This window comes from Heptranchias perlo, unplaced genomic scaffold, assembly GCF_035084215.1.
Source record: "Heptranchias perlo isolate sHepPer1 unplaced genomic scaffold, sHepPer1.hap1 HAP1_SCAFFOLD_65, whole genome shotgun sequence".
In the NCBI taxonomy this organism is placed as follows: Eukaryota; Metazoa; Chordata; class Chondrichthyes; order Hexanchiformes; family Hexanchidae; genus Heptranchias; species Heptranchias perlo.
The window spans coordinates 3,313,900-3,326,545 of record NW_027139677.1 but is presented as its reverse complement, the minus strand read 5'-3'; positions in this window follow the sequence as shown (position 1 = coordinate 3,326,545).

The following is a 12,646-nucleotide window of genomic DNA, read 5'->3' as shown; positions in this document are numbered from 1 at the left end:
TTATCTTAAAATACAAGAACTTTTCGTGGTTCTTGTCAATTTTTGTTGGTTTTCATCTAATGAACTTATTTCAGTCAGCTAGATCTTTCTTCTTCAAAGCAAAAAGATTTTATCTTCAAATACAAGAACTTTTCGTGGTTTTGATGGTTTTCAGCAAATGAACATATTTCAGCGAGCTGGAAGTTTTTTCCTTAATAGAGTAAGATTTTATCTTAAAATACAAGAAGCTTTCGTGGTTCTTGTCAATTTTTGTTGGTTTTCATCTAATGAACTTATTTCAGTCAGCTAGATCTTTCTTCTTCAAAGCAAAAAGATTTTATCTTCAAATACAAGAACTTTTTGTGATTTTGATCGTTTTCAGCAAATGAACAGATTTCAGCGAGCTGGAAGTTTTTTCTTTAATAGCCTAAGATTTTATCTTAAAATACAAGAACTTTTCGTGGTTCTTGTCAATTTTTGTTGGTTTTCATCTAATGAACTTATTTCAGTCAGCTAGATCTTTCTTCTTCAAAGCAAAAAGATTTTATCTTCAAATACAAGAACTTTTCGTGGTTTTGATGTTTTCAGCAAATGAACAGATTTCAGCGAGCTGGAAGTTTTTTCTTTAATAGCCTAAGATTTTATCTTAAAATACAAGAACTTTTCGTGGTTCTTGTCAATTTTTGTTGGTTTTCATCTAATGAACTTATTTCAGTCAGCTGGATCTTTCTTCTTCAAAGCAAAAAGATTTTATCTTCAAATACAAGAAGTTTTCGTGGTTTTGTTGGTTTTCAGCAAATGAACATATTTCAGCGAGCTGGGAGTTTTTTCTTTAATCGCGTAAGATTTTATCTTAAAATACAAGAACTTTTCGTGGTTCTTGTCATTTTTTGTTGGTTTTCATCTAATGAACTTATTTCAGTCAGCTAGATCTTTCTTCTTCAAAGCAAAAAGATTTTATCTTCAAATACAAGAACTTTTCGTGGTTTTGATGGTTTTCAGCAAATGAACATATTTCAGTGAGCTGGAAGTTTTTTCCTTAATAGAGTAAGATTTTATCTTAAAATACAAGAAGTTTTCGTGGTTCTTGTCAATTTTTGTTGGTTTTCATCTAATGAACTTATTTCAGTCAGCTAGATCTTTCTTCTTCAAAGCAAAAAGATTTTATCTTCAAATACAAGAACTTTTTGTGATTTTGATGGTTTTCAGCAAATGAACAGATTTCAGCGAGCTGGAAGTTTTTTCTTTAATACCCTAAGATTTTATCTTAAAATACAAGAACTTTTCGTGGTTCTTGTCAATTTTTGTTGGTTTTCATCTAATGAACTTATTTCAGTCAGCTAGATCTTTCTTCTTCAAAGCAAAAAGATTTTATCTTCAAATACAAGAACTTTTCGTGGTTTTGATGGTTTTCAGCAAATGAACAGATTTCAGCGAGCTGGAAGTTTTTTCGTTAATAGAGTAAGATTTTATCTTAAAATACAAGAACTTTTCTTGTTCTTGTCAATTTTTGTTGGTTTTCATCTAATGAACTTATTTCAGTCAGCTGGATCTTTCTTCTTCAAAGAAAAAAGATTTTATCTTCAAATACAAGAACTTTTTGTGGTTTTGTTGGTTTTCAGCAAATGAACATATTTCAGCGAGCTGGGAGTTTTTTCTTTAATAGCGTAAGATTTTATCTTAAAATACAAGAACTTTTCGTGGTTCTTGTCAATTTTTGTTGGTTTTCATCTAATGAACTTATTTCAGTCAGCTAGATCTTTCTTCTTCAAAGCAAAAAGATTTTATCTTCAAATACAAGAACTTTTCGCGGTTTTGTTGTTTTTCAGCAAATGAACATATTTCAGCGAGCTGGGAGTTTTTTCTTTAACAGAGTAAGATTTTATCTTAAAATACAAGAACTTTTCGTGGTTCTTGTCAATTTTTGTTGGTTTTCATCGAATGAACTTATTTCAGTCAGCTGGATCTTTCTTCTTCAAAGCAAAAAGATTTTATCTTCAAATACAAGAAGTTTTCGTGGTTTTGAGCAAATGAACATATTTCAGCGAGCTGGGAGTTTTTTCTTTAATAGCGTAAGATTTTATCTTAAAATACAAGAACTTTTCGTGGTTCTTGTCAATTTTTGTTGGTTTTCATCTAATGAACTTATTTCAGTCAGCTAGATCTTTCTTCTTCAAAGCAAAAAGATTTTATCTTCAAATACAAGAACTTTTCGCGGTTTTGTTGTTTTTCAGCAAATGAACATATTTCAGCGAGCTGGGAGTTTTTTCTTTAACAGAGTAAGATTTTATCTTAAAATACAAGAACTTTTCGTGGTTCTTGTCAATTTTTGTTGGTTTTCATCGAATGAACTTATTTCAGTCAGCTGGATCTTTCTTCTTCAAAGCAAAAAGATTTTATCTTCAAATACAAGAAGTTTTCGTGGTTTTGAGCAAATGAACATATTTCAGCGAGCTGGGAGTTTTTTTCTTTAATCGCGTAACATTTTATCTTAAAATACAAGAACTTTTCGTGGTTCTTGTCATTTTTTGTTGGTTTTCATCTAATGAACTTATTTCAGTCAGCTAGATCTTTCTTCTTCAAAGCAAAAAGATTTTATCTTCAAATACAAGAACTTTTCGTGGTTTTGATGGTTTTCAGCAAATGAACATATTTCAGTGAGCTGGAAGTTTTTTCCTTAATAGAGTAAGATTTTATCTTAAAATACAAGAAGTTTTCGTGGTTCTTGTCAATTTTTGTTGGTTTTCATCTAATGAACTTATTTCAGTCAGCTAGATCTTTCTTCTTCAAAGCAAAAAGATTTTATCTTCAAATACAAGAACTTTTTGTGATTTTGATGGTTTTCAGCAAATGAACAGATTTCAGCGAGCTGGAAGTTTTTTCTTTAATAGCCTAAGATTTTATCTTAAAATACAAGAACTTTTCGTGGTTCTTGTCAATTTTTGTTGGTTTTCATCTAATGAACTTATTTCAGTCAGCTAGATCTTTCTTCGTCAAAGCAAAAAGATTTTATCTTCAAATACAAGAACTTTTGGTGGTTTTGTTGGTTTTCAGCAAATGAACATATTTCAGCGAGCTGGAAGTTTTTAACTTAATAGAGTAAGATTTTATCTTAAAATACAAGAACTTTTCGTGGTTCTTGTCAATTTTTGTTGGTTTTCATCTAATGAACTTATTTCAGTCAGCTAGATCTTTCTTCTTCAAAGCAAAAAGATTTTATCTTCAAATACAAGAACTTTTCGTGGTTTTGATGGTTTTCAGCAAATGAACAGATTTCAGTGAGCTGGAAGTTTTTTCCTTAATAGAGTAAGATTTTATCTTAAAATGCAAGAACGTTTCGTGGTTTTCGTCAATTTTTGTTGGTTTTGATCTATTGAACTTATTTCAGTCAGCTGGATCTTTCTTCTTCAAAGCAAAAAGATTTTATCTTCAAATACAAGAACTTTTCGTGGTTTTGTTGGTTTTCAGCAAATGAACATATTTCAGCGAGCCAGAAGTTTTTTCTTTAAGAGCGTAAGATATTATCTTAAAATTCAAGAAGTTTTCGTGATTCTTGTCAAATTTTGTTGGTTTTCATCTAATGAACTTATTTCAGTCAGCTAGATCTTTCTTCTTCAAAGCAAAAAGATTTTATCTTCAAATACAAGAACTTTTCGTGGTTTTGATGGTTTTCAGCAAATGAACATATTTCAGCGAGCTGGAAGTTTTTTCCTTAATAGCGTAAGATTTTATCTTAAAATACAAGAACTTTTCGTGGTTCTTGTCAATTTTTGTTGGTTTTCATCCAATGAACTTATTTCAGTCAGCTAGATCTTTCTTCTTCAAAGAAAAAAGATTTTATCTTCAAATACAAGAACTTTTCGCGGTTTTGTTGTTTTTCAGCAAATGAACATATTTCAGCGAGCTGGGAGTTTTTTCTTTAACAGAGTAAGATTTTATCTTAAAATACAAGAACTTTTCGTGGTTCTTGTCAATTTTTGTTGGTTTTCATCTAATGAACTTATTTCAGTCAGCTGGATCTTTCTTCTTCAAAGCAAAAAGATTTTATCTTCAAATACAAGAAGTTTTCGTGGTTTTGTTGGTTTTCAGCAAAAGAATATATTTCAGCGAGCTGGGAGTTTTTTCTTTAATCGCGTAACATTTTATCTTAAAATACAAGAACTTTTCGTGGTTCTTGTCATTTTTTGTTGGTTTTCATCTAATGAACTTATTTCAGTCAGCTAGATCTTTCTTCTTCAAAGCAAAAAGATTTTATCTTCAAATACAAGAAATTTTCGTGGTTTTGATGGTTTTCAGCAAATGAACATATTTCAGCGAGCTGGAAGTTTTTTCCTTAATAGATTAAGATTTTATCTTAAAATACAAGAAGTTTTCGTGGTTCTTGTCAATTTTTGTTGGTTTTCATCTAATGAACTTATTTCAGTCAGCTAGATCTTTCTTCTTCAAAGCAAAAAGATTTTATCTTCAAATACAAGAACTTTTTGTGATTTTGATGGTTTTCAGCAAATGAACAGATTTCAGCGAGCTGGAAGTTTTTTCTTTAATAGCCTAAGATTTTATCTTAAAATACAAGAACTTTTCGTGGTTCTTGTCAATTTTTGTTGGTTTTCATCTAATGAACTTATTTCAGTCAGCTGGATCTTTCTTCTTCAAAGCAAAAAGATTTTATCTTCAAATACAAGAACTTTTCGTGGTTTTGATGGTTTTCAGCAAATGAACAGATTTCAGCGAGCTGGAAGTTTTTTCGTTAATAGAGCAAGATTTTATCTTAAAATACAAGAACTTTTCTTGTTCTTGTCAATTTTTGTTGGTTTTCATCTAATGAACTTATTTCAGTCAGCTGGATCTTTCTTCTTCAAAGAAAAAAGATTTTATCTTCAAATACAAGAACTTTTCGTGGTTTTGATGGTTTTCAGCAAATGAACATATTTCAGTGAGCTGGAAGTTTTTTCCTTAATAGAGTAAGATTTTATCTTAAAATACAAGAAGTTTTCGTGGTTATTGTCAATTTTTGTTGGTTTTCATCTAATGAACTTATTTCAGTCAGCGAGATCTTTCTTCTTCAAAGCAAAAAGATTTTATCTTCAAATACAAGAACTTTTTGTGATTTTGATGGTTTTCAGCAAATGAACAGATTTCAGCGAGCTGGAAGTTTTTTCTTTAATAGCGTAAGATTTTATCTTAAAATACAAGAACTTTTCGTGGTTCTTGTCAATTTTTGTTGGTTTTCATCTAATGAACTTATTTCAGTCAGCTAGATCTTTCTTCTTCAAAGCAAAAAGATTTTATCTTCAAATACAAGAACTTTTCGTGGTTTTGATGGTTTTCAGCAAATGAACAGATTTCAGCGAGCTGGAAGTTTTTTCGTTAATAGAGCAAGATTTTATCTTAAAATACAAGAACTTTTCTTGTTCTTGTCAATTTTTGTTGGTTTTCATCTAATGAACTTATTTCAGTCAGCTGGATCTTTCTTCTTCAAAGAAAAAAGATTTTATCTTCAAATACAAGAACTTTTCGTGGTTTTGTTGGTTTTCAGCAAATGAACATATTTCAGCGAGCTGGGAGTTTTTTCTTTAATAGCGTAAGATTTTATCTTAAAATACAAGAACTTTTCGTGGTTCTTGTCAATTTTTGTTGGTTTTCATCTAATGAACTTATTTCAGTCAGCTAGATCTTTCTTCTTCAAAGCAAAAAGATTTTATCTTCAAATACAAGAACTTTTCGTGGTTTTGATGGTTTTCAGCAAATGAACAGATTTCAGCGAGCTGGAAGTTTTTTCTTTAATAGCCTAAGATTTTATCTTAAAATACAAGAACTTTTCGTGGTTCTTGTCAATTTTTGTTGGTTTTCATCTAATGAACTTATTTCAGTCAGCTAGATCTTTCTTCGTCAAAGCAAAAAGATTTTATCTTCAAATACAAGAACTTTTGGTGGTTTTGTTGGTTTTCAGCAAATGAACATATTTCAGCGAGCTGGAAGTTTTTAACTTAATAGAGTAAGATTTTATCTTAAAATACAAGAACTTTTCGTGGTTCTTGTCAATTTTTGTTGGTTTTCATCTAATGAACTTATTTCAGTCAGCTAGATCTTTCTTCTTCAAAGCAAAAAGATTTTATCTTCAAATACAAGAACTTTTCGTGGTTTTGATGGTTTTCAGCAAATGAACAGATTTCAGCGAGCTGGGAGTTTTTTCTTTAATAGCCTAAGATTTTATCTTAAAATACAAGAACTTTTCGTGGTTCTTGTCAATTTTTGTTGGTTTTCATCTAATGAACTTATTTCAGTCAGCTAGATCTTTCTCCGTCAAAGCAAAAAGATTTTATCTTCACATTTAAGAACTTTTCGTGGTTTTGTTGGTTTTCAGCAAATGAACAGATTTCAGCGAGCTGGAAGTTTTTTCCTTAATAGAGTAAGATTTTATCTTAAAATACAAGAACTTTTCGTGGTTCTTGTCAATTTTTGTTGGTTTTCATCTAATGAACTTATTTCAGTCAGCTGGATCTTTCTTCTTCAAAGCAAAAAGATTTTATCTTCAAATACAAGAACTTTTCGTGGTTTTGATGGTTTTCAGCAAATGAACAGATTTCAGCGAGCTGGAAGTTTTTTCCTTAATAGAGTAAGATTTTATCTTAAAATGCAAGAACGTTTCGTGGTTTTCGTCAATTTTTGTTGGTTTTCATCTAATGAACTTATTTCAGTCAGCTGGATCTTTCTTCTTCAAAGCAAAAAGATTTTATCTTCAAATACAAGAACTTTTCGTGGTTTTGTTGGTTTTCAGCAAATGAACATATTTCAGCGAGCCAGAAGTTTTTTCTTTAAGAGCGTAAGATATTATCTTAAAATTCAAGAAGTTTTCGTGATTCTTGTCAAATTTTGTTGGTTTTCATCTAATGAACTTATTTCAGTCAGCTAGATCTTTCTTCTTCAAAGCAAAAAGATTTTATCTTCAAATACAAGAACTTTTCGTGGTTTTGATGGTTTTCAGCAAATGAACATATTTCAGCGAGCTGGAAGTTTTTTCCTTAATAGCGTAAGATTTTATCTTCAAATACAAGAACTTTTCGCGGTTTTGTTGTTTTTCAGCAAATGAACATATTTCAGCGAGCTGGGAGTTTTTTCTTTAACAGAGTAAGATTTTATCTTAAAATACAAGAACTTTTCGTGGTTCTTGTCAATTTTTGTTGGTTTTCATCTAATGAACTTATTTCAGTCAGCTGGATCTTTCTTCTTCAAAGCAAAAAGATTTTATCTTCAAATACAAGAAGTTTTCGTGGTTTTGTTGGTTTTCAGCAAATGAACATATTTCAGCGAGCTGGGAGTTTTTTCTTTAATCGCGTAACATTTTATCTTAAAATACAAGAACTTTTCGTGGTTCTTGTAATTTTTTGTTGGTTTTCATCTAATGAACTTATTTCAGTCAGCTAGATCTTTCTTCTTCAAAGCAAAAAGATTTTATCTTCAAATACAAGAACTTTTCGTGGTTTTGATGGTTTTCAGCAAATGAACATATTTCAGCGAGCTGGAAGTTTTTTCCTTAATAGAGTAAGATTTTATCTTAAAATACAAGAAGTTTTCGTGGTTCTTGTCAATTTTTGTTGGTTTTCATCTAATGAACTTATTTCAGTCAGCTAGATCTTTCTTCTTCAAAGCAAAAAGATTTTATCTTCAAATACAAGAACTTTTTGTGATTTTGATGGTTTTCAGCAAATGTACAGATTTCAGCGAGCTGGAAGTTTTTTCTTTAATAGCCTAAGATTTTATCTTAAAATACAAGAACTTTTCGTGGTTCTTGTCAATTTTTGTTGGTTTTCATCCAATGAACTTATTTCAGTCAGCTAGATCTTTCTTCTTCAAAGCAAAAAGATTTTATCTTCAAATACAAGAACTTTTCGCGGTTTTGTTGTTTTTCAGCAAATGAACATATTTCAGCGAGCTGGGAGTTTTTTCTTTAATCGCGTAAGATTTTATCTTAAAATACAAGAACTTTTCGTGGTTCTTGTCAATTTTTGTTGGTTTTCATCTAATGAACTTATTTCAGTCAGCTGGATCTTTCTTCTTCAAAGCAAAAAGATTTTATCTTCAAATACAAGAAGTTTTCGTGGTTTTGTTGGTTTTCAGCAAATGAACATATTTCAGCGAGCTGGGAGTTTTTTCTTTAATCGCGTAACATTTTATCTTAAAATACAAGAACTTTTCGTGGTTCTTGTCATTTTTTGTTGGTTTTCATCTAATGAACTTATTTCAGTCAGCTAGATCTTTCTTCTTCAAAGCAAAAAGATTTTATCTTCAAATACAAGAACTTTTCGTGGTTTTGATGGTTTTCAGCAAATGAACATATTTCAGCGAGCTGGAAGTTTTTTCCTTAATAGAGTAAGATTTTATCTTAAAATACAAGAAGTTTTCGTGGTTCTTGTCAATTTTTGTTGGTTTTCATCTAATGAACTTATTTCAGTCAGCTAGATCTTTCTTCTTCAAAGCAAAAAGATTTTATCTTCAAATACAAGAACTTTTTGTGATTTTGATCGTTTTCAGCAAATGAACAGATTTCAGCGAGCTGGAAGTTTTTTCTTTAATAGCCTAAGATTTTATCTTAAAATACAAGAACTTTTCGTGGTTCTTGTCAATTTTTGTTGGTTTTCATCTAATGAACTTATTTCAGTCAGCTGGATCTTTCTTCTTCAAAGCAAAAAGATTTTATCTTCAAATACAAGAAGTTTTCGTGGTTTTGTTGGTTTTCAGCAAATGAACATATTTCAGCGAGCTGGAAGTTTTTTCCTTAATAGAGTAAGATTTTATCTTAAAATACAAGAAGTTTTCGTGGTTCTTGTCAATTTTTGTTGGTTTTCATCTAATGAACTTATTTCAGTCAGCTAGATCTTTCTTCTTCAAAGCAAAAAGATTTTATCTTCAAATACAAGAACTTTTCGTGGTTTTGATGGTTTTCAGCAAATGAACATATTTCAGCGAGCTGGAAGTTTTTTCCTTAATAGAGTAAGATTTTATCTTAAAATACAAGAAGTTTTCGTGGTTCTTGTCAATTTTTGTTGGTTTTCATCTAATGAACTTATTTCAGTCAGCTAGATCTTTCTTCTTCAAAGCAAAAAGATTTTATCTTCAAATACAAGAACTTTTTGTTGTTTTGATGGTTTTCAGCAAATGAACATATTTCAGCGAGCCAGAAGTTTTTTCTATAATAGCGTAAGATATTATCTTAAAATACAAGAAGTTTTCGTGGTTCTTGTCAAATTTTGTTGGTTTTCATCCAATGAACTTATTTCAGTCAGCTAGATCTTTCTTCGTCAAAGCAAAAAGATTTTATCTTCAAATACAAGAACTTTTCGTGGTTTTGTTGGTTTTCAGCAAATGAACATATTTCAGCGAGCTGGGAGTTTTTTCTTTAATCGCGTAACATTTTATCTTAAAATACAAGAACTTTTCGTGGTTCTTGTCATTTTTTGTTGGTTTTCATCTAATGAACTTATTTCAGTCAGCTAGATCTTTCTTCTTCAAAGCAAAAAGATTTTATCTTCAAATACAAGAACTTTTCGTGGTTTTGATGGTTTTCAGCAAATGAACATATTTCAGCGAGCTGGAAGTTTTTTCCTTAATAGAGTAAGATTTTATCTTAAAATACAAGAAGTTTTCGTGGTTCTTGTCAATTTTTGTTGGTTTTCATCTAATGAACTTATTTCAGTCAGCTAGATCTTTCTTCTTCAAAGCAAAAAGATTTTATCTTCAAATACAAGAACTTTTTGTGATTTTGATCGTTTTCAGCAAATGAACAGATTTCAGCGAGCTGGAAGTTTTTTCTTTAATAGCCTAAGATTTTATCTTAAAATACAAGAACTTTTCGTGGTTCTTGTCAATTTTTGTTGGTTTTCATCTAATGAACTTATTTCAGTCAGCTGGATCTTTCTTCTTCAAAGCAAAAAGATTTTATCTTCAAATACAAGAAGTTTTCGTGGTTTTGTTGGTTTTCAGCAAATGAACATATTTCAGCGAGCTGGGAGTTTTTTCTTTAATCGCGTAAGATTTTATCTTAAAATACAAGAACTTTTCGTGGTTCTTGTCATTTTTTGTTGGTTTTCATCTAATGAACTTATTTCAGTCAGCTAGATCTTTCTTCTTCAAAGCAAAAAGATTTTATCTTCAAATACAAGAACTTTTCGTGGTTTTGATGGTTTTCAGCAAATGAACATATTTCAGTGAGCTGGAAGTTTTTTCCTTAATAGAGTAAGATTTTATCTTAAAATACAAGAAGTTTTCGTGGTTCTTGTCAATTTTTGTTGGTTTTCATCTAATGAACTTATTTCAGTCAGCTAGATCTTTCTTCTTCAAAGCAAAAAGATTTTATCTTCAAATACAAGAACTTTTTGTGATTTTGATGGTTTTCAGCAAATGAACAGATTTCAGCGAGCTGGAAGTTTTTTCTTTAATAGCCTAAGATTTTATCTTAAAATACAAGAACTTTTCGTGGTTCTTGTCAATTTTTGTTGGTTTTCATCTAATGAACTTATTTCAGTCAGCTAGATCTTTCTTCTTCAAAGCAAAAAGATTTTATCTTCAAATACAAGAACTTTTCGTGGTTTTGATGGTTTTCAGCAAATGAACAGATTTCAGCGAGCTGGAAGTTTTTTCGTTAATAGAGCAAGATTTTATCTTAAAATACAAGAACTTTTCTTGTTCTTGTCAATTTTTGTTGGTTTTCATCTAATGAACTTATTTCAGTCAGCTGGATCTTTCTTCTTCAAAGAAAAAAGATTTTATCTTCAAATACAAGAACTTTTCGTGGTTTTGTTGGTTTTCAGCAAATGAACATATTTCAGCGAGCTGGGAGTTTTTTCTTTAATAGCGTAAGATTTTATCTTAAAATACAAGAACTTTTCGTGGTTCTTGTCAATTTTTGTTGGTTTTCATCTAATGAACTTATTTCAGTCAGCTAGATCTTTCTTCTTCAAAGCAAAAAGATTTTATCTTCAAATACAAGAAGTTTTCGTGGTTTTGTTGGTTTTCAGCAAATGAACATATTTCAGCGAGCTGGGAGTTTTTTCTTTAATCGCGTAAGATTTTATCTTAAAATACAAGAACTTTTCGTGGTTCTTGTCATTTTTTGTTGGTTTTCATCTAATGAACTTATTTCAGTCAGCTAGATCTTTCTTCTTCAAAGCAAAAAGATTTTATCTTCAAATACAAGAACTTTTCGTGGTTTTGATGGTTTTCAGCAAATGAACATATTTCAGCGAGCTGGAAGTTTTTTCCTTAATAGAGTAAGATTTTATCTTAAAATACAAGAAGTTTTCGTGGTTCTTGTCAATTTTTGTTGGTTTTCATCTAATGAACTTATTTCAGTCAGCTAGATCTTTCTTCTTCAAAGCAAAAAGATTTTATCTTCAAATACAAGAACTTTTTGTGATTTTGATCGTTTTCAGCAAATGAACAGATTTCAGCGAGCTGGAAGTTTTTTCTTTAATAGCCTAAGATTTTATCTTAAAATACAAGAACTTTTCGTGGTTCTTGTCAATTTTTGTTGGTTTTCATCTAATGAACTTATTTCAGTCAGCTAGATCTTTCTTCTTCAAAGCAAAAAGATTTTACCTTCAAATACAAGAACTTTTCGTGGTTTTGATGTTTTCAGCAAATGAACAGATTTCAGCGAGCTGGAAGTTTTTTCTTTAATAGCCTAAGATTTTATCTTAAAATACAAGAACTTTTCGTGGTTCTTGTCAATTTTTGTTGGTTTTCATCTAATGAACTTATTTCAGTCAGCTGGATCTTTCTTCTTCAAAGCAAAAAGATTTTATCTTCAAATACAAGAAGTTTTCGTGGTTTTGTTGGTTTTCAGCAAATGAACATATTTCAGCGAGCTGGGAGTTTTTTCTTTAATCGCGTAACATTTTATCTTAAAATACAAGAACTTTTCGTGGTTCTTGTCATTTTTTGTTGGTTTTCATCTAATGAACTTATTTCAGTCAGCTAGATCTTTCTTCTTCAAAGCAAAAAGATTTTATCTTCAAATACAAGAACTTTTCGTGGTTTTGATGGTTTTCAGCAAATGAACATATTTCAGCGAGCTGGAAGTTTTTTCCTTAATAGAGTAAGATTTTATCTTAAAATACAAGAAGTTTTCGTGGTTCTTGTCAATTTTTGTTGGTTTTCATCTAATGAACTTATTTCAGTCAGCTAGATCTTTCTTCTTCAAAGCAAAAAGATTTTATCTTCAAATACAAGAACTTTTTGTGATTTTGATCGTTTTCAGCAAATGAACAGATTTCAGCGAGCTGGAAGTTTTTTCTTTAATAGCCTAAGATTTTATCTTAAAATACAAGAACTTTTCGTGGTTCTTGTCAATTTTTGTTGGTTTTCATCTAATGAACTTATTTCAGTCAGCTGGATCTTTCTTCTTCAAAGCAAAAAGATTTTATCTTCAAATACAAGAAGTTTTCGTGGTTTTGTTGGTTTTCAGCAAATGAACATATTTCAGCGAGCTGGAAGTTTTTTCCTTAATAGAGTAAGATTTTATCTTAAAATACAAGAAGTTTTCGTGGTTCTTGTCAATTTTTGTTGGTTTTCATCTAATGAACTTATTTCAGTCAGCTAGATCTTTCTTCTTCAAAGCAAAAAGATTTTATCTTCAAATACAAGAACTTTTCGTGGTTTTGATGGTTTT